This window comes from Callorhinchus milii, unplaced genomic scaffold (genome assembly GCF_018977255.1).
Source record: "Callorhinchus milii isolate IMCB2004 unplaced genomic scaffold, IMCB_Cmil_1.0 Scaffold4, whole genome shotgun sequence".
Classification (NCBI taxonomy): Eukaryota; Metazoa; Chordata; class Chondrichthyes; order Chimaeriformes; family Callorhinchidae; genus Callorhinchus; species Callorhinchus milii.
This window is the reverse complement of record NW_024704745.1, coordinates 67,756,218-67,778,301: the sequence shown is the minus strand read 5'-3', so window position 1 is coordinate 67,778,301 and position 22,084 is coordinate 67,756,218. Positions and strand designations below refer to the sequence as shown.

At 40.8% G+C, this 22,084-nt stretch overlaps 1 protein-coding gene across 4 annotated transcripts in view; it reads right to left on the bottom strand.

Moving 5' to 3' along the window:
* sgcg (sarcoglycan, gamma) overlaps positions 1-22,084 on the bottom strand; it is a 198,296-nt gene that overhangs the window by 32,981 nt on the left and 143,231 nt on the right. The window lies entirely within an intron of this gene.

Sequence of the window (22,084 nt, the reverse complement as noted above, 5' to 3'; positions counted from 1 at the left end):
GGTGAGGTATAAATCATATCTCTACATCAATCGGTTATTGCGTTCTTAGTGGACACACAGACAGATACACAGAATTACGTCTTTATTAGTATAGATAATAATCCTTGCATTTGATATCCTGCCTTACCACATTGTCGATGTACTGTATTTCAAAACGCTTCATGGATTTTACTTTAAACTGCAGTGACTGTATTTATAGTAGAATACGGCAGTCAATTTACACAATTTGGGGGATTTGTTGTCCAGGACATCGAGAGAAATTCCCTTCAATTTTTAAATAGTGCCATGGAATTTTTAACATCCACTTGAACAGACAGACGGGACCATGGTTTAACCAAAGGACGGCACCTCCAATACTGCATCACTCCCAGAACATTATATTAAAATGTCTCTTAAATTAGACTGAAAAAAAACTTCAGGAAGGTGCAAATCTCGATCAGACATCTATGTAATCGTGTAGTACCTGATTGAGGTGTATTAGCTGAATAGTAAAGAATAAAAGTGTCAGGGGGAAGAATTAGAAGACAAACATTGACCCAAACGATAGGTTAATGATACCTGTGTGGTGGGAACAAATTTACCCAATGGCTCTGCACTGATCTTTCTTGTTTTAAATAGTGCACGTGACAAAGGACGGAAAATTATTCTCTGAAAATGTTGCACTTACTGAACATATCGACTAGAAATATACTGAGCTGAGACTAGTTGACAGTGGCTTGATTTATGGATCGCTGCCAAACTGCTAACAAACTTTGATATCGATGGGCTATCACGCCAGGCTAGTAATGGCCATGTGATCATTCTGTTATGGGTAGGGGAAACAGAGAGGACGTCTTTTAAAGTGGATCAACAGGCGCAATTCTGAGTGAATGCAGAATTCACACAAGCAAAGTTACTTGAAGTGAATCACCAAATCCATCACAATGTGCATTATAATGAGCTAATTTCACACAAACAAGTACTGCTGCTAATGCTCTGTAAGAAACCCTCAGGTGGGAAAGTTGTCTGTCAGGTCTGTGATCATTTATTCTTTAGGAATCATTAAGAACAAGAGGACATAGGTTTAGAGTTGTAAAGGGCAATTTCAGGACAAACACCAGGATATTTTTCTTTACGAAGAGGATAATGACTAGAACAGGTTGCAGGGATTATAGTTTAGGCCAGGACGCTAGACTCATTAAAAAAGCAGCTTGATTCTGTGATGGGAGGACAGTAGGGTGGGTGTTCTGAGATCAGATGGACTGAAGGTTCTTCATCTAAACCAATCTTGAGATCTTATGATAAATGCTTGGAAACATTTCTGCAGAGAAGGGGGCCAATCAGCCTATTGTGTTTTTCTAAATCACCTTCTTTTATTAACACATTATTCTTTTATTAATACTATTCTTTCCTCACATCTTTTCATGGAGTAAAGGGAGCTGAAATTGCTCCACAGCTCCTTATTGTTTATCAGAATGCAGCAATTTCCCCAATATTTACTGCTCTATCTTTATCTTTGTAGAAGTGCTATGGACAACAAATTGTTGATCTTCAGGAAATGGTTAATCATGGGAACTCACTGTCAATGTTAGCTTTCCTTGAATGTAAGTATGTAATTATTCAAAGATAACAATCGTTGTTTCTCATGATGCTCATGTATCAGCCTGGCTCATTTGGCAGCAATCTCTCCTTTGAGTCAGAATATAAAAGAGGAATTTAAAATGCATTCAAAGCTTTGGCAGCCAGGCCCCTGCATATTTGTGTATTGATATACTTCTAAATACTGTGTGGAATACTGATCCAAATTGGCTATCTGATAAAAAATCAGGGGAGCATAAAAAAGATTACATACAGAACATTACATAAGACTTAATCTAGGCAGTTCTAATATACTTCACAAATCATGACAGACTTTACATTTGTATTTTTTTGAACGGTTTATTGAAGAATGAATGATGATGTTTGTTAAAGATGATCTCATTGGATGAGAATGAGTGGGCTGATCATATCCTGCAGCTCAAGTATTTTTCAGGTTTATTTATTTTTTGACTTGGGCAGTGGGTGGATTGTTCAATATTTCAATCAGTCAAACAGAGGTTGCAGGGTTGTTGGTTGAGTTATTCTCTTCACACCATAAGTGAATGTACAAGTGGGATTTTGAATTCACAGTCTAGGCTGACACTCCAGTCACAGTGTTGGATGCTGTAATGCTCTGTTAGTAGAGATATTAAACCGAGGCATCCTCTGGCTGTTCAGCTGGACATTAAAGATCCCACAGCATTATTCAAAAAGAGAGGGGTGTCCTGGCCAAAAACCTCCAAATAAAATTGGTCATTCACTGCATGGCTGTTTATTGGACAATGCTGTGTGCAAATTGTTGGCCTTATTTGCCTTCAAAACACAAAAGTCACTACACTCCACAGTAAATTCTATGAGGTGCTTTGAAATGCACTTCTGATGTGAAAGGCACTATATCAAATGCAAAGATTATTTGGAAGCAGGGAGTAACAGCAGTCAATTGTTCTGTTGGTATCACGGATCTTTCTTAATCAGCACAACTTGTTAGTGAAAGAGACATTTTGAAATTGTGGCTTCAGACAACAGCACCCCAGCATGCAGTCTACAAAACCAGGATATCTACACAGTTCGACAATCAGAGAACCAGATTAACTGCAACCAGATAGCAGAGAGAAAAAAAACTATTTTCTATTAAAACTACAACATAAGAACTGAAAAACAATTTAAGGAATGTTCGTTCAGTGGTCTGTGGTCACAGCAATGTCCTATCAAAGTGCTAACCCGTAATAAAATTTTCATCCCAGTCTCAATGAACATTTTAATGGAGATGGGAGTTATTCTTCTCTGTTAACTGGTTCCAGTTAATTTGGTACGTTTACGAATAGTTTGTGTAAATATCCTGTTTTTTTGTAGACTGCAGATGTGGTCAGGCTGTTGTAGTTTTAATATGGTTTATCCATTAAAATCACAATCCTCTCAATATCCACGCTATAACACTGAGCACATTAATGGGTATCATGATAAATCAAGTTCTATCAAGGCTGTACTTCTGCTGCAACGGCAACTCTGCCATCCACAGGTGGCGCTATGCTCTATCATGTTTAGTTTTGATTTTCTTTGAGTTATTAAACTTGCTTAAATTGGAAACTAACATTATGATCTTGCTTGGGAACCTTTCTTATGCAAAGTCAACATGCGGGACAGGCTGATCCTGTAATAACGCAGTGGTTTGGCTCCATATGTGCAAGCCCTGTGCCTATGTTATAACAAAGCACATCTTGAAATAAAGGCGTTCTGGGCTGACAGGTCATCATTAACATCACTTGCCGTGGGTTGTAGACAGGGAGTCAGCAACTGCTTTAGCAAGCATTTCCAGTGGTGGGTGGCACATTGTTAGATGCTACGAAGCCTTCTGCACCTGCATCCCCCCACCACGCACACACACACCACTCGAGTACCCAGGTAACTGTGCAAAGCACTTTGAGGTATCCGCCTGATGTAAAAGGCACTATCATAAATTGTATTGCAATTGTACGCCATGAGCAGGAAATCAGCCAGTCAACCCCGGAAGCCAGATATGGGTTATACTTAAGACCATGAGAAATGCTAGACGAATAAAAACCAAGATCCATCTGGTTCGCCTTCTACCTTCCTGGTGGTCACATGCACATATGTCCCAAACTACCTATATCCCATAATGTTATTTCCTAAAAGAAAATCTGTATTTGAAAGAATCAACACTTCCTGCTTCAACCGTCTCCTTAGGGAGTCTGTTTCACAGATTCACTATTCACTCACTGAAATAGCATTTGCGTATAAGAACATACTTCTGGTATATAGTGAGTCTACAGTGCTATATCAGGGCAGAGTATATTCCAGGGTATAACAGGGTTGGTCTGCAGACAGTGTTTTCTATCCATCAAAATGTAGCCTTGTAGATACAGTCCAGTCCTCTGAATCAATGAGCACTTATTCCCCTTAATAGATTGGTAATTTGTTCTAAGAATTAAAATTGCTGTAGCTCTATTGATAAAGGAAACTTATTTTGAGATGTGCCTTTATTATAACATAGGGATTGCATTCATAGAGCCAAACCACCACATTATTAGTACACATCCAGGCTACTTTTGTCATCTTATTTAACAAAATGTGCACTTATATAGGAGTTGGAATTGAAAAGTGCTGACCACAGGCACAGTCAAAGAGGTAAGATTATAAAAGGGATTTAAAGGTGTGGAGAGGAAATGCAAGAAAAGAGTTGCAAGGCATTTGGATTGAGCAGGGACATAATAACTGAAAGCTCAGCCACCGACGGTAGAATGGAGTGAGAATGATGAGATGGGAGGGGAAAATAATAATAATCCTTGCATTTGATATCGCGCCTTATCAGGTCGTTGAGACGTCTTAAAGCGCTTCACAGAATATATCGTAAAGTGCAGTGACTGTGTATTTTGTGAGTGAAACGTGGAAGCCAACTGCGCAGAGCAGTGTCCCACAAACAGTCGTGGATTGGGAGACCTCATTTTTTTTTGAGGATTTATTATCGACTAACAACCGGGTTCCTACTTACTGCTACGTAAGTAGGAACCTTTGTCTAAGGTTTTACCCTGTCCAGGAATTGAACCCAGGTCCTCTCGCTTGTGAGGCAGGAGTGCACACCACATATTAACATAGCGGGAATCTTTGAAGCTCTCTCGGTCAGAGCAGGGCTGTTAGATGTGCCATTTCCCTAGTAGAAAATAACTTTTTTTTCAAAAGGACATTCCAAATTGGACCACCAACATCAACTTGGACAATAGAATACTTTAGGATATATCAAGACAGTAGAACAAGAGGTCATAGGTTTAGAGTTAAAAATGTCAATTTCAGGACAGATATCAGGATGTTATTCTTTGTTCAGATGGTGATCGCCAACAGGTTGTCAGGAACAGTGGTTGAGGCCAGGACATTCAATTTGTTTAAAAAGCAGCTTGATGCTGTGATGAGGGAATGGTAGGTGAGTGTTCAGGAGGGATGAGAGTAGATGGGCTGAAAGGGCCTTCTTCATCCAGAGCAATCCTGTATCTTGTGAAATTCAAAACATGATTGGCTCTGAAGGCACTATACGAATAATATTTTTCCAATATTTTTCAATTAACTCCAAAAAGTCTGGATCTGGAGTGAGGGGAGGGAGAGGGATGTCTGAGTGCGAGTGGATTGGGAGGGTGCACAGGTGAATTTACTCAGTTCTTGCTTTAAGTGCTCCATGGAATATGGGAGTCCAGTTCCTACCGATCAAATATTTGCATTGCACATGTGCGCTAATGCGCTGTTGCACACTTAGTCTGTGGTTATTAATAATAATAAGCCTTGCATTTGACATAGCGCCTTATCAAGTCTTCGAGACATCTCAAAGTTCTTCACAGAATATACTGTAAAGTGAATTGACTGTATATTTTGAGGGCATAAGGTGGCAACCAATTGCGCACATCAGTGTCCCGCAAGCACTCATGGATTGAGTGACTATTATTATTATTATTTTTTGAAGGACTTATTACCCCCGGGAAAGCGATCCGCCAATCAACTAACAACCGGGTTCCTACTTACTGCTAGGAAAACAGAGGCCCATGGAGTAAGGAAACTTATCTAACGTTACACCCTGCCCGGGAATCAAACCCTTGTCCCCTCGCTTACGAGGCGAGTGCTCTAACCAATACACTACAGGACTCTACAATTCCACTCTTATGACGTGCACTCTGTGATGATTGCACTCTCAGCACCTACACTCTTGTGATTATCAGTGCCAGCCTGCCTCAGTTGGTAACTCTCTTGCCTCCGAGTCAGAAGGATGTGGGTTCAAGACCCTCGTTGTGACCTGAAACTCATCTTGTCGGAGCTGACACTTCCTGAGGGTGTGCTGCATTGTGGGAGTCGCCATCTTCCAGTTGAGACATTAAACCATGGTCCCATCTGTCTGTTAAAGATCCTGTGGCATTATTTGAAAAAAGGTTTTTCCCGGTATCTGGACCAGGAATCCCCCAAATAGAAATTGGTCATTCACTTCACGGCTGTTTAGGGGACATTGCTGTGCGCAAGTTTGCCCACAAAGTAGACGGTCACTGCACTTTACAATATTTCCTGTGAATGACTTTGGAACATCTGATTCCTGATGAGAAAGATGCTATACCAAATGCAAGGATTATTATTGTGCTCTCAACATGACTATTGTACTCTCCGCACATGCTTTCTGGGAGTGCCAAAAGCTTGCCCGACAGTGTTTTCAATGGCAAGCTATGCATTTATAGGTCGTCAAACTCCAGGTGCATTCCAACACACACTCTGAAGTCACAAGCCTTGGCTCTTGCCTACCTGAGCCAATTAGCTTCCATAATTAGATAAACAGCATGTATCCCTCCAGGGAGAGAGTGCACATTCAATTCCAAACATAGGAAAATTTCCATGTGTGAGTGGCATACATGTGTGAAACTCTTCAGTCTGTTTTCCGATACTCTTACGCATGGTGATGGTTTCCCACGTGTCAGACTAAAAATGATGGAATGAGGAAGAGCAGAGTTATGGAATTAAAGTAGATTGCTCCAGTGGGGGCACCAACTCAAACACATGCACATTGGGTTGAATGACCTTCCTTGCTGTAACTTTCTGTGATTTAGGTAAACCAGCGTCTGATTAAAGAGAGCAAAAAGCTATTCCAACTTCAGTTTTATATCGTTTTTACACTATTACTTCAGTACTTTCATTTCAGCCACCATTGACTAAAATTATGGGTAAAAAGTTTTCCAAAGACCAAAGGACAAAAAAAAATCTGATTTTTCTTGACAACCTAATATTTTCTAGCAGTAGTTTTATGTTTATTCCTATATGTAATTCCAGATACAGGTTGCAAGGTGCCCTATTCACCATTAATTATGATCAAGCACTTACTTGCTATTTGAATTTACTTTTAATCTTCCAGATCTCTTCCTCATTTGCATGCCTTCCTTTCATCTGAAGATGCCACTAATTTGGAACCAGTCCAAATGAACAGCATCTGTATGAGTGTGAATATTTACATAAGCTTTCAAACCCTGTGAGATTTCTTCATCACCTGAAACCACCCCTGAGGCAGATACCACCAAGTATTCCTCTAACAAAGGACTTAGTTCTGCATGTTCTGTGGTAGGCTGCTCCCAATTCATGCGTTGACTCGAGAGAGCTGGATCCAATTTCATATGTCATGACTTTGCTTTTATGAAATGCCTTTCATTTTTAGAAATAACTCCTCTTCAACAAGGACTTTGTTAAAGACTTTAAAGAATATATTGTTGGTGACTTCATTTGAATCTAGTGTTACGTTGATGTGAACTCTTGGTTTTCATTCAGATAAACGTGAGTACATTTGCCCAAGGTTAATCAACTCGGCTCACTTGGTAGCACTCTTGCCTCCAGATCACAAAGTTGCGCGTTCAAACACCACATCGGGACTTTGAACTCATATAGTTTCGGCTGACACTCTAAAACAGTGCTGGTTTGCTGCATTGTAGGAGGTGCCATCCTTCAGATAAAATATTTTCTTATCTTAACAAAAGGGTGGAAACTATCAGGGCTTAGAGATTTGCACAGATTCAATTCCACAATAGCTTAGCTAGTGGAATTATGCAAAAGAAAAAAAAGTTTCATAAGGTGCTTAGAATGGAATGTGGGACTTGATGGTTCTAACTGGATTTTGCATAAAGATCTTGTTTCCCAATACACTGAGAGCAGATATGAAACTAGATTTTTTTTCACATTAAAAGCAATAACAAATTGTGTTTACATAACACCCTTCATGTAGGCTAACATCTTGAAGTGCTTCACAGAGACATTCAACCATGAAAATTTACAGCACCAAGAACCACATTTGGCCCCAAAGTGTCTATGGCGTCGACTGGGTCAGACACTGTACTCTCAAGAGCTTGGTTTGCAAGTGCGAATTGGAAGGAGAATTGCCACTGACCTTGTGATAACCAAGTTTTCTACAAACACAGTAAATGCCCTAGCAGAATGTTTCGCTTATACGGTGTGTGCAGAATCCATACATCCACTGTAAGGAGGGGGAATCATTCCAGAGACTAATTTGTGATATTCACAAACCAGATTTGATGTGCCAATTACAGTTTAATCTAGTTTGCAGTGTTTCTTAATCGGATTTTCTTAATATTGAATCTGGCAACTAGAGGTGCACCACTCCAACCCATGGGAGCTCTCCTATAACAGAGTCTACTCGGCAATACCAAAAAATGTAACCTAAAGGCAAGTGCGTTGTGGCAGACTATCTGTCAGCAGGATTCCTCATAAGATTATATGGTTGTGTTTTCAGAATACAAAGACCCAAGAGAAATCCTGGCAAGTGAGGTCAAGCTGCTGTACTGTAGCTTTGTGCTGTGTTCCATTTTATTAGTTTCCCTTCCTTCTGCTTTTCCCCTTGTTGGCCATTTAATTTCCTCCTTTGTGCTCTCTTGTATCGATTACTTTTGTTGCCCCCTCTCTCATATACTCCCTGTCTCTACATATATTCTTATATTTAGAACAACTACAACTTGCATTTATATAGTGCCCCTCATGCAGATAGCATCGCCGAGGACTTGACAGTGGCGAAGTATGATGTCGAGCACAGTCAAAACGAAGGTCTTCAGGTGAGACCTGAAGATGGGGAAGGAGGGGGCAAGGCCTTTTTGAGGGAGAGTGTTCCAGAGTTTCAGGGCAAAGTGGCTGAAAAGCACGAAGGCTGATGGTGGAACAGAGGACACGAGGGACTAGCAGAATTTTGTTCTTCAGCCTCTTGAAATGCACTATGACTGTGTGACTTAGATTTATGGGGAGAAACACAACATTAAAATAAATCACATTAGCGTTTGACATTGTTAAACCGGAATAGAATATTGCCTTTGGCCTTCATACTTATTAGGCTTCCCTTACACTTCTCTTGTCCGAATGAAAAAGTAATGGGAATCAGATACTTTGTCTTCCTGTTGGATGAATCTATTTTTAAAAAAATCAAAGCCTTTCACAGGGGAGTTCTGAGTTGTACAATAAATATAGAAAAGTCGATATATATTAAATTTGTTTCCAGAACTTGAATGTTACTGGAGAGGTTCCAAGGTTTCTCCTTTGTTTGTCAATAATTCATATTGACAGCTATGCAAGCACTTTTAAAGTAGGCTACCAAGCTATATCACTTCAAGATGGTGTAGGATTTACTACAGGATTTTCTTCAAATTGTTTAATTGGGATAAATATGTCCCCAATTGCTCTGACTTTACAGCACCCGTGAATGAGTGCAAGATAGAAAGAATGTAGTGAGCAATAAGTCATTCCTTCCAGTGCATTTTAAGTTCTCCTCCCTATTGGCTTATAATTATAATGCTCTGGAACAAGGCATTGAGCGAGGAACTAGTGACATTTAACTGGTCTTTTGCCAGCACGATAAGTGCACTAGAAAAACGTTGTTGTGTTTACAGTGCATGCAAATTCCTTATGTGGGACCTATTATACAGACTAATTTTCAATTGATGCATAGAAAGGACAGAGATTAAAAAGGCCCAAGAGTTCATTAAGTCCACTCCAGTGATATCTCCTCCATGCCATTCATTTTTCTCTCCAGGGAAGGTGAAAAACAAAGAGAAACAAAAATTCCCAAGAAAAGACACAAAATACCACAAGGTTTTTGCAGCTGCCACTTTTGGTTGTGAATTTCGAAATTTGGTTTGCAAATAATGGCAAAATTTGATCTTTTGCTAATGGTAAAATTATGTTTCAAAAGCTCTTTAGCTGCGTAACCACTGCATAGCGTCCAATCAGTGTTGTGAATGGTGTTTTCCCCAAGAAACATGCAGAGCCGAGAGACATCAGCTTGGACCCGTGGTCTAAGCAAAGAAGTCTTGTGACTGTGACATTACAAGGCATTCCCTCATGAAGCCACTGTTCATGTCGAAGGGGACTTTCTAGTAGCCAAACAGCCATTACACTCATGCTTTTAAGATACTATTGTGCCTTCTGAAGTTACCTGTGGGCCAAAGAGGCCTTGTTGGATTAAGTGCAACCCATACAACAATAACCCACATTTATCTAGTGCCCTTCACATGGGTAATGTCTTGGAGCACTTTTTCATACTCACTGAAGAGAAGGACATGGGGAAACGGGCACTGATGTAAGCAGATGTTTTTCACTTCAATCAGTTTCCACTGTAGTAGATAGTAACCTCAGGCTGAAAACCATTCAAAATGTGCTGAAGGTCAAATGAACCCCAAGCGACAACAATCCTTTATAATAATCCTTGCATTTGATATAGCGCCTAGTCACGTCACTGAGATGTCTCAAAGCTCTTCACAGGATATACTGTAAAGTAGATTGACTGTGTTATTTGGGGGTGAAACATAGCAGCCAATTTGTCCACAGCAATGTCCCACAAAAAGCCATGGTGTGAGTGACTAGCTTTATTTGGGTATTATTGGCCAGGACAATGGGAGAAACTCTCTTCTCTTTTTGAAGCGTACCATGGGATCTTTAACTTCCACCTGAACAGGAAAATTGGACTTCGGTTTAACGTCTCATCCAAAGGACGGCAGCTCCGACAATGGAGTGCCATCTTGGACTGTGATTCCAAGACCCGATGCGGGGCTTAAACCCACAACCTTCTGACTCGGAGACGAGAGTGCTATTACAGAGCCAGGCTGACAAACCAATTTTTGGAACCCCTTAAGCAGTGCCTTTGAAACTCATATAGTTTATGCAGACATTCCAAAACAGGGCTGGGTGTGTGCTGCATTGTTTGAGGTACTATCCTTTGGTTGAGATATTAAACTGAGGTCCCATATGCTTGTTAAGGTCATATTGCACTATTCAGAAGAGAAGGGACTTTCTCCTGGTGTTCTGGCCAACAATCCTCTGAAAAATAAAATTAGTGACTCACTTAATGGCTGATTATGGGAAATTGCTTTCTACAAAGCCACATTTGCCTACAACAACAACAAATTATATTTGCATAGCGTCTTTCACGTCGCAAGGACGTCACTAGGCGTTGGACAGTCAATGGTTTGCACCCGAGCTGGGGGTTGGAATACACAGTCATGTGCTTTGCAATATATCCTGTGAAACACTTTCAGATGGCTCCCTGACTTGAAAGGCACGATATCAAATGTAAGGATTATTAATATTATTCCACATGTTGAAGTGCAGCTGGACTGTTTCCTGTACTCCTGAAGATCTTGGTGCTATGGACAATGATTTGGCCCAACTACATTTAACCAATGAAACAACCGTTTCCATTTCTCTCAAATGGATATTCCACAACACATGGCAAAATTGCTATGGTTTACAGAATGGTGATTGATTTGATCTGGCTATTTAATTCCTTAATGTTCCATGAAATGAAGTTCATTCGAGGCAGACACAATCAGTTATATTCTAGTAAGCAGCAGTTACTTTCAGTGATACTAGTTGATCCCTCTCTTAGAACCAATTTATTAGAGGTCAGACTTATAATAAGTATTGTTCCTGTTTTTAACTCTTGTATAATGATAATAATAATCCTTGCATTTGATATAGCGCTTTTCACATCTTCTAGACGTCTCAAAGCGCTTTACAGAATATACTGTAAAGTGAATTGACTGTATATTTGTGGGCGAACGCGGCAGCCAATTGCGCACAGCAATGTCTCACAAACAGTCATGGATTGAAAATGACCAATTTTTTATTATTGTTTTTTTTTGGAGGGATTATTATTAGGTGTGTGGAGTAAGGAAACTTGCCCAAGGTTTCGCCCTCTGCCTGGAATTGAACTCAGGTCTCTCACTTGCAAAGCGAGTGCTCTAACCACGGAGCTACAGAACTGTGGGACACTACTGTCGCAATTGGCTGCTGCATTTTGCCCACAAATATACAGTGGGCAAAATGCCCAAATACCTTACTGAAATTTAGTCCAGTTTATTAAAGGAGATTTTGCTTTTTAAAAAAAGGGAACTGATGGCTATCCTATCCTAAATATATTTCATGGCTGTTTTGGGGACATTGCTATCCAGTCACTACACTTTATCGTAAATCCTTTGAAGCACTATGAGACATCTTAAAAAACATGATAAGGCACAATATCAAATATAAGGTTTTGTAATATTTGTAATATTACAATTATATTTAATGCAGTTCCAGCCCATCCTGATGCAAGGCTCTTAGTTATACAGTAATGATATCGCTATTGTGAAGTTATTGCACCTTGGATGAATGGAATATTATTGCTTTATATGATTCAGGGCTTTTCCCCTTATATCTGACCTATTTAAACCCCATTTCGACCTTTATTTTCATTCCAGGCTTGTTTGCAGTCTTGCATTTTTGGTCTTAAAGGCTGATTCCAGATTTATCCCAGTCTTACAGGCATCTTTTAAACCTTACCTCTGTGCTCTGGGGTCTACCACAAGATTAGTGATTAGTTTGGATGAAGAAGACCCTTTGGCCCATCTGATCTCATCCTTCCAGAATATTCTACCATCTTCCTATCACAGCACCAAACTGATTTTTAAATGCTGTTTTTAGGCTCTGACCTGAATGCTGATGTGATCTTGGCTGTGTTCTCTGTAGATAGCAACATCTGTTGACAAACAGATTTCGTTTTTCATTTGTAGTTGGAATTTAAAGTTGGAGTAAGTTTGGAACAGGAAAATTAAATGTACTGTATATCCCTAATGATTAGGGCTGCTGTTAAAATCTAATCTATTACTTATTTCAATGCGATTTATACAGTGGTGCAATTTCTACCGAATGCAATGCCTTGGAGTCTCAACAATAATAATTCTTATATTCGTTATATTGCTTTTCACGTCGGGAGGACATACTAAAAGGACATACATTTGACCATTTTGTGAACGACGTAGGACCCCATTTTATGCACAGTAATGTCTCACAAACAGCCATGATGTGAATGACCAATTTTATTTGGAGGATTGTTGGCCAGGACATCGGGTCAAACTCCTTTCTCTTTTCAAGTAGTGGCATGGGATCGTTTAACCTGAATAGGCAGAAGGGGGCCTCGGTTTAACATTTCACCTCCAAAAATGCAGCACACCCCCAGCAATGTACTGGAGTGTCATCTTAGATTATATGAGTTCCAAGTCACAACATGGGACTTGAACCCGCAACCTTCTGATTCAGAGGCAAGAGTGCCAGCAACCAAGCCAGGCTGATACAAGAGCTACCAACTGACTCAGGCTGTATGTTACCTCAGATATGGGAATGTAAATTCGAGTGAGAATCAGTCAGAAAGCCAGAATTAATGAATTGCCATTCGCGATTGCAGCTAACAGATACAGTGAAGACTAGGAGCGAGCCCTGTACTTAGAGCTCACATGCTGAATAAAATGTTCTTAGGGTGAATAACAGCTGGTTTAGAATGCACTAGGCGGTGGCTGCATGGATAAAAATAACATATAAAAAATACAAAAAAACTCAGAAGATAAACAATAATAATTCTCGCTATATTTTCTGCGCTCGGTGTTTAATGAAAATCTATTGGATAATATGACTGTCGCTCCTGAGTAATGGATGATCAATCCCGTATTCCAATTCATGACTGACAGAATAATATTTACACCAATTTGCAAGTTTAATTCCTTCAGTAAAATTCCCTTATTAGTTTGCTTCATATGCAGCGTTTTCATAACCTTGACAAGCCCTTATTTCGTTCCATAATGTGTATCTATTAAAATAATAAACTCGCCTGCATCAATATGTCTGGGTCAGCCAAGGTTATCTTAATGAACAGGGTTTGCCTTGAATTCCATTACTGTTCTTTTATGGTCCTGTTAACTAATTTTTTTTTGGACTCTGTGGCAACCTTTCCTTCTGTCGGCTGTTGGAAACATCTTTCACTCTTTATCCTTCGCTGTTGCCAAGTCCAATAAAGATCTCTAAGTGATATGGAGTTGGGCACCAATCTCCTTATATGTGAAACTGGGAAAATAACAGATTAATAATAATAATCCTTGTAGCATCTTTCATGTCTGTGGCATGTCTCAAAGTGCTTCACAGGATATAAATGTAAAATGGAGTGACTGTGTATTTGAAGGTGAACATAACAGTCCATTTACACACAGCAGTATTCCAAAACCAGTGAACAGAACATGAATGACCAATTTTATTTGAATGATTGTTGCCCAAGAAACCACGAGAAACTCCCTTCTCTTTTCGAATATCGCCATGAGATCTTTATGTCCACCTGAACAAGCAGATGGGACCTTTGCATTTGATATAGCTGCTTAGTACATCAAAACATCTCCAAAGCACTCCAAGAGATTTCTGTAAAGTGTAGTTTATTTGTTGGTAAACCAGTCAATTTGCAGACAGCAGTGTGCCACAAACAGCCAGGTAGTGAACAACCAAATTTAAATGGAGAAATGTTGGCCAGGATATCATTCTGCAATTTATCTGATCCTATTAAAGCATCTTAACTTGCATGGATTTGTAGTTCACATGCATGAAAAGTAACATTAAGTATAAATGAAATCCTGCGAGCAGTCATCACTACAGGGCCTAAAGCCTCTGTAGCCTTGAAATTGTGACAGTGCCCCTTTTCGCCACTTGAAGTATTCAGCATCTCTTTGAATCATTTTATATCTTTTGGGATTTTCAATGTACACCGCCCCACTGTCTATAAATATCTGGACTGAAGATATATCCTTGCCACATGAAAAATGCTCCACTTGTCATGATTGGCTTCATCTCTCATGAGCTATCTAGTCAGCTATGTTTCAGATATTTATCATATGTCTTGGCTGGCTCTGACATATTCTCCCTGTAATATTTACAGCAAAGCGAGGCCTTTTCGTGTGACACATTATATTTATAACACTTGCAGCAGTTTTTTGTAAATTGAAAAGAATAGTCATAAAAGAAAAGGAAAATCTAGCAGGTGGAGAGGAAGGGGAATATGTTGATTCAAAGTACTCCCTTTCGTTAGTTCAGAAAATCATCTAATCATCAATACGTGAGTGTGACTTAAAATTCCCCAAAAGTAACAGAGCCACAGATATGATGTATCACCGTCAATGCTGAAAATTTCTGCCGCTACAATTTGCAGTGTTCCTTAAAGCGTTCCACATTTTAATTGGCAGAAGGAATGAGTTAAGAGGAATCCCATGAATTTTACCCCTATGTTTCTTGAATATATTTTAGATCAGAGTAGAGGAATTTTGGAAGACGGTTTTATTTTGAGAACTGTAGAAAAAGACTGAATTTTAGAATTTTCCATATTTCTGCACAATTTTACATTTTAAGACAAAATGGCTGTACATGCTAAAACCTAGTGGGATTTCAGTGTTATGGGAGGTGGAGAATATACTTCACTGCAAACACAACTTTTGACATATGGAGAAGGTTTTGTAATAAAGTAATAATGAATCAAGTTTTACCAGCTTCTCACTCGACTATAATGCAAATAAATAATAATTATAATCCTTGCATTTGATATAGCGCGTTATGAAGTGTCGAATTGTCTCACCGCACTTCACAGGATTTTACTGTAAAGTGTAATGATTACATTTTGTAGACAAACACGGCAACAAATTTGTGCACAGCAATGTCCCACAAACAACCATGTAACCTTCATTTCCCTGCAAAAAAAACAGTGTAAATTAAATGATTGATAAGTTGCCTTTAACTTAGCATGGAACACTCATACTGCAACAAGCAATTAGTAATTATGCTCATTATATATGAAACTAACAGCAAAACCAACAGCGGAAAATTCATTATAGCAATACATAATCTGAAAGCCTGATAAACGTCAAAAGACAAAAAGCAGGGTAGACACATTGTGCAAGAAAGCAATATGTTTACTCAAAGTGGATTAAGGTAATTACATGAATAGCAGCTTGTACTGGTTATGTCTAATAAAAACCACTGTGTGCTCCTGATTCTCTATGTTCACTGTGCATACAGTAAACTCTTGATAAATCAACCTTAACTTGTACTACCACTGAAATCATCAATATCCTGTAGGACTCCCGTAGCTCAGTGAGAGACCTGGGTTCAATTCCCGGCAGGGCAAAACCTTGGGCAAGTTTCCTTACTCCACATGCCTGATAACAATCCCTCAAAAAAAAATTGGTAACTTCAATCCACGATTGTTTGTGGGACACTGCTGTGCGCAATTGGCTGCCATGTTTCGCCCACAAATTCACTTTACAATATATTCTGTGAAGCGCTTTGAGATGTCTAGAAGACATGAAAAGTTCTATATCAAATGCAAGGATTATTTTATTATTATTTAACTTGTCACTGAGCGCTGTTCCCATAGAATCATGAGTTATCCAGCATTTACACCCTGGCACAGTGGTAGCACTCTCGTCTCTGAATTAGAAAATTGGTACTATGTTGGGACTTGAAATCACATACTGACACATAGTCTAAAAACACTCCAATGCAGTGCTGCGGGTGTCACATTGTCGCAGATGTTGTCCTTTGGATGAGAACATCAAGCCAAGGTCCTGTCTGCTTGCTCACGTGATTGTTAAAGATCCCATGGCACTTTTCCAAAATAGAAGGGCATTTCTCCACACCTCCAATTGGTGGAACCATTGCTCAATGGGAAGGGATGTGTGCCCGTGCTGCGGACAGGAAGATGGTGGCAACGCTCTCACACATTTCATGCCCACCAGGAAGCTCGCAGGGAGTTTCTTGTACCTACCATCCACCGAGTGAGGGCTCAAACCTGCGCTTGTCAGATGTTGAACGACCAACTAGTGACTATCCTCCTTGGGGAGAAGGTAAGCGTGGACTCCTTGGAGCTGAACTGGCTTCAAGGTGACATGCCTGGCAATGGAATGTCGGAATCAAGCCAGCCCTCTGTGTCGGTCTCAGTTATCCGGTTCCCGAGCCAGGCAGGCCTGTAGTATTCCACTGCACTGCTCAGCACAGCCAGCCTGGTTCATCAGCAGCCTTGGGAGGGCAGACCAGTACTAGGGGCAGGGAGTCGTCCCACTCAGCCCCTGTTAATCCTAATGGGCAGGATGGTCCTAGCTGGACAAACAGCAGGAAAACTTGCCAGATAGTGATATCGATCAAACTATGCAGTTTTAGCTAGTTAGACTCCAGTAGTACTCCATTGCACACTCCCAAAGCCTTGGCTCTTGCCAACCTGCAATTAATACTGTCTGAAATTAGGTAAGCAGGATACATCCCCCCAGGGAGAGAGTGGACATTCCATTCCAACAATCTATCTCTGGGATTTCCATATGTTGATGGGATTCATGGAATTCTCAGTATGTCTGGATAATTTTAAGAATAGTGATGGGGATTTCCACATGTACCAGACTCCTGGCTGACCAAAAATAAAATAATCTCCAAGCCTATTAATGTCTTCCTGTGAATTTTGATACCAAACCTCCTATATCTGGAGAGGACAACATTACACAGATTAAGCTCAGCTACGTTGAGCAATTGTTCAGGAATCATTAATATACAGTGTGATGTTTAGTGCATTTTAACTCTTTTTGGCAGAAGCATACACAATGAGCTTGATTTTATATTCAACAACAACAACAAGATTGCATTTATAGAGTGCCTTTCACGTCGGGAGGACTTCCCAAGGCGCTGGACAGTTGGGTCAGGACCCGAGCAGGGGGGAAATGGTCAGGGTGAGGGGAGGGAAGGGAGGGAGGGAGCGAGGAGGGGATAGAGAGTCGAGAGGGAAGCTGAAGGCACGGTTGAAGAGAAAGGTCTTGAGATCGGCCTTGAAGGAGGAAAGGGAGGAAGCAAAGCGAAGGCACTGGGGGATGGAGTTCCAGAGCCTAGGGGCTGAGAGGCTGAAAGCCCGGCCACCGATGGTAGGGCAGTTAGGGCTGGGGATGTGGAGCAGACCGGAGCCAGAGGAATGGAGGGTACGGGCAGGTAAGTAGGGGGATAGTAGGTCGGAGAGGAAGGAAGGAGCAAGGCCGTGAATGGCCTTGTAGGTGAGGATGACGATCTTGAATTCGATCCTCTGGGGGATTGGGAGCCAGTGGAGGCGAGCGAGGGTGGGAGTGATGTGGTCCCGAAGCCTTGTGCGGGACGGTACATGAGCTGCAGAGTTCTGAATGACCTGCAGCTTGTGGAGGGAGGTGCCGGGAAGGTCGACGAGGAGAGAGTTCCCGTGGTCCAGCCTTGAGGTGATAAAGGTGTGGACCAGTGTTTCAACAGCGTGAGGGGTGAGGTAGTGCCGTAGTCTGGCGATGTTCCGGAGGAGGTGGAAGGCGGTGCCAGTTGCGGCGCGGATTTGGGGAAGAAAGGACAGCTCAGGGTCGAACAGAACACCGAGGTTCCTGACTGGCTTTGAGAGGTGGAGAGTGCAGCCTTGGATGCTGATGCTGTCAGCGCCTGAGGTGCGGAGGCCGTTTGCAGAGACAAAATGAAGACGGTGGGAGAGGTAGGACCTAAACCACTCAAGGACAGGGCCTTGAAGGTTGAGGTGGGAGGACAAGCGGTGGAGGAGGATAGAGTGGTCGACCGTATCGAATGCGGCCGATAGGTTGAGTAGGATGAGGAGGCAGAGGGAGCCCTGGTCGCAGATGGTCGAAATATCATTGGTGACCTTGGCCAGGGCGGTTTCCGTGCTATGGGCAGCACGGAAACCTGACTGGAGGGGTTCAAAAAGTGAGTGGGTGGAGAGGAAAGAGTGCAGCTGGGAGGCGACGACTCTTTCAAGAACCTTGGACAGGAAGGGGAGGTTGTAGATGGGCCGGTAGCTTGATAGCTGCGACGCATTGAGGGAGGGTTTTTTCAGTATGGGAGTGATGGTAGCAGTTTTAAGGGGAATGGGAACAGAGCCAGAGGAGAGGGACAGGTTAGTGGTGTCAGACAGTGATCCACACATATTTTTCAGTCATGTTTAGTGGCAATTAAAGACTTGGGTGTTCTGGAGGAGAAAGTACATACATTATTTTGTTTTAAAATATGTCACATACATCCTGGAAAATAAAAACCTAAATGGGATTGAGGAGCAAAGGGACCTAGGGGTACACATACACAATAAGGCCATAAAAAAGGAAAACCAGGGATTGGGGTTCATTTCTAGAGGGATAGAAATGAAAAGCAGGGAAGTTATGGTAAACTTGTACAGAACCTTGGTTAGACTACACTTAGAATACTGTGTGCAGTTCTGGTGCCCACATTATAGAAGGGATGCAGAGGCACTGGAGAGGGTACAAAGGAGATTCACAAGGATGATCCCAGAAATTAATTATCAGGAAAGGCTGAACATGTTTGGACTCTTTTCTCTTGAAAGGAGGAGGGTAAGGGGTGACCTGATAGAAGTCTTTAAAATTATGAAAGGTTTTGATAGGGTAGACATAGGGAAGATGTTTCCATTTGTGGGGGAGATCAAAACCAGGGGCCATCAATATAAAATAGTCACAAATACATCAAATAGAGAAGTTAGAAGAAATTTCTTCACACAGAGATTAGTGGGAATGTGGAACATGTTACCACAAGGAGTTGTTGAAGCAAATAGCACAGATGTATTTAAGGGAAAGCTAGATAGGTACATGAGGGAGAAAGGAATAGAAAGTTATGCTTGAAGACTTAGTGAGGAAGGGCAGGAGGAGGCTCATGTGGAGCATAAACACCGGCAAAGACCAGTTGGGCCGAATGGCCAGTTTCTGTGCTATATATTCTAAAATGTATTCTAATGTAAAATGCTGCTCTTGCATATGAGTGGTGATGGGATGAGTTAACCAAGGTCCCGTCTGGCTGAGTGGGTGGCTGTTAACATTCCCATGACACTCTTCAAAAAGGGAGTTTTTCCCAGTGTCCTGGCCATGAATCTCCGAGATAAAATTTGTGGGACATTACTGTATGCAAATTAGCAGCCGCATTTGGCAATCACTACCCAGTGATGCGCTTTGAGACATTCTTCTGATGTGTAAGGTGCTATATCAAATGCAAAAAATATTATTACTAAATGAACTGAAGAGTCTTCTTCATGCAAGCTTCTCTTGTGAACTTGTGAGTATCTCAGCAGCAGAGGTCAATTCTAGGGACTCCTTTAGGAGATGAAAGAGGCACCATAATGCACATGCACTGCTTATTTCATTCTTATTTCAACTGCCACCGAGTTTCATCACTGCTTCTATTTTTCATTGTAGGATTTTTCCTCTTCTCAGAGTCCGTAGGCCACCACCAAATCCTCCCAGTAGCTGCTCTACCATGAGAAAATTACCTGCAGAATTTTGTCAAGCTCAAACTCCACTGGAGCTGGATTCAAACCCTGATCTCAATGGGAGCTCAATGCTCTGCAGCAAACCGATCTGCAAATTGTACATTTTTATCACAAAGTAGGTGGTCCATAGACAATGGAATATGAAAGAAAAATTAACATGTAAAGATGCACAAATTATTAACGTGGTAAGTTTCCACTGCCTGTGGTTTGTTATTATTAAATATTAATTGACTCATATCTCCCCTCATGAATTTTAATGAGTTTATACCAGAAGGCATTGAAATATACACCTTGGTGAACTCAAAAATGTATTATCAACATTAAATCTCACTTTTTGTGGATCCAGAGAAACTCCAGGCTGGAGTACGAAATGTATAATCCAATACAAATTTATATTTATATGCAGAGACTTTCACGTCTGGAGGACTCTGGCAAAGGTTTAGTCACAACTTTGGACTCAAAGCTCCCAGTACCAGTGTTTATACTGAATTGATGTGAATATGTGAAAACCTTAGCAACAGCAAAATACTGTACATCAAAATTTCTTCCCTGAACATTTTATGCTCATCAAGGCGGGGATGTTGGTGCTCAGGGTTAATGGAATCATTTTGTCCTTTTAGGAACTCAGTCGCAGGATTAAGCACTCCCATGTCTGGTATTAAATGCACAAGAAAGTCCTCTCTACTCCCTAACCCTTGTTCAAAGCATGTCCCATAATTTACCAACATTTCACCCACAAAATACACAGTCACACTCCACTTTACAATATATCCTCTGAAACACTTTGAGACATCTCAATGTCATGATAAGGCATTATATCAAATGCAAGGATTATTATTATTATTATTTATTTTTGTTAATGTAACCTTTGCCATTCCCCAGAATACCCTTTCTGGGTGAGTTTGCCAATGTAAAGTGCCTTATCTTATAAATGGAATCTTGTTGTTGTTGTTATGCACAACCAGCAAGAGGTAGAGCTTGAGAACACAAATGTATTTCACATGAGATATCTTCTTCCCAACTAGGTTAAATTGGAACCCTGGTGCCAGAAGTGAAAGGCCAATATTCAAACCTATTGAGACACCAATTTGATGGTTTGCAGCAAAGGATTTGACATCATAAATATAGCTAACTGGCTTACTTTCTACAGTATGTATTGAGGCATTTCTCTTCCATTTATAATTCTGACAAACATAATGTCAACAGGTGTCAGCCTGGTGCAGTTCGGAGCACTCTCGCCTCTGAGTCAGAAGATGGTGTGTTCAAGACTGACTTTGGGTCTTTGAATTCACAGTCTAGTCTGACACTTCTATACATTGTTAGGGAATATATTTCAAGGTCCATGTGCCTGTTCAGGTGGATGTTGAAGATCTCACAGTACTTTTCAAAAAGACGAGTGAGATTCTCCCAGTGTCCTGGCCAACAGTCCCCCAGGATCATTCACTTCATGGCTGTTGGACTCTGTGTGAAAGCTATCTGCCAGTCATTACACTTCACAGTAAATCCTGTTTGAGATATCTTGTCGCTATGTTAAATGCAAGAATTATTGTTCAATTGTGAATAAAGAACTCTGTCAAATGATATGAATGCTAAAATGATTTACTATTAGGGAAATAACACTTGTGAGTAATATGATTCATATCATAAATTGTGGACTTTAACATGCATTTTAAAAATTATTATTGTATTTTGTGCGGACCAATAATTATAATTTAATGTTGGTGAACTATGTGGATGTATTTGTGTGGGTAGCATAGCTGAGCCTGATTCTATCAACATCTCCAGACACACACACACACAGATATACAAGTATCTGTCTTTTTTTACACAGGCAGTGTCATTTCCCCTTCCCTAGCCCAAAATGCTGCTGTCCTTAGTGAACTCATA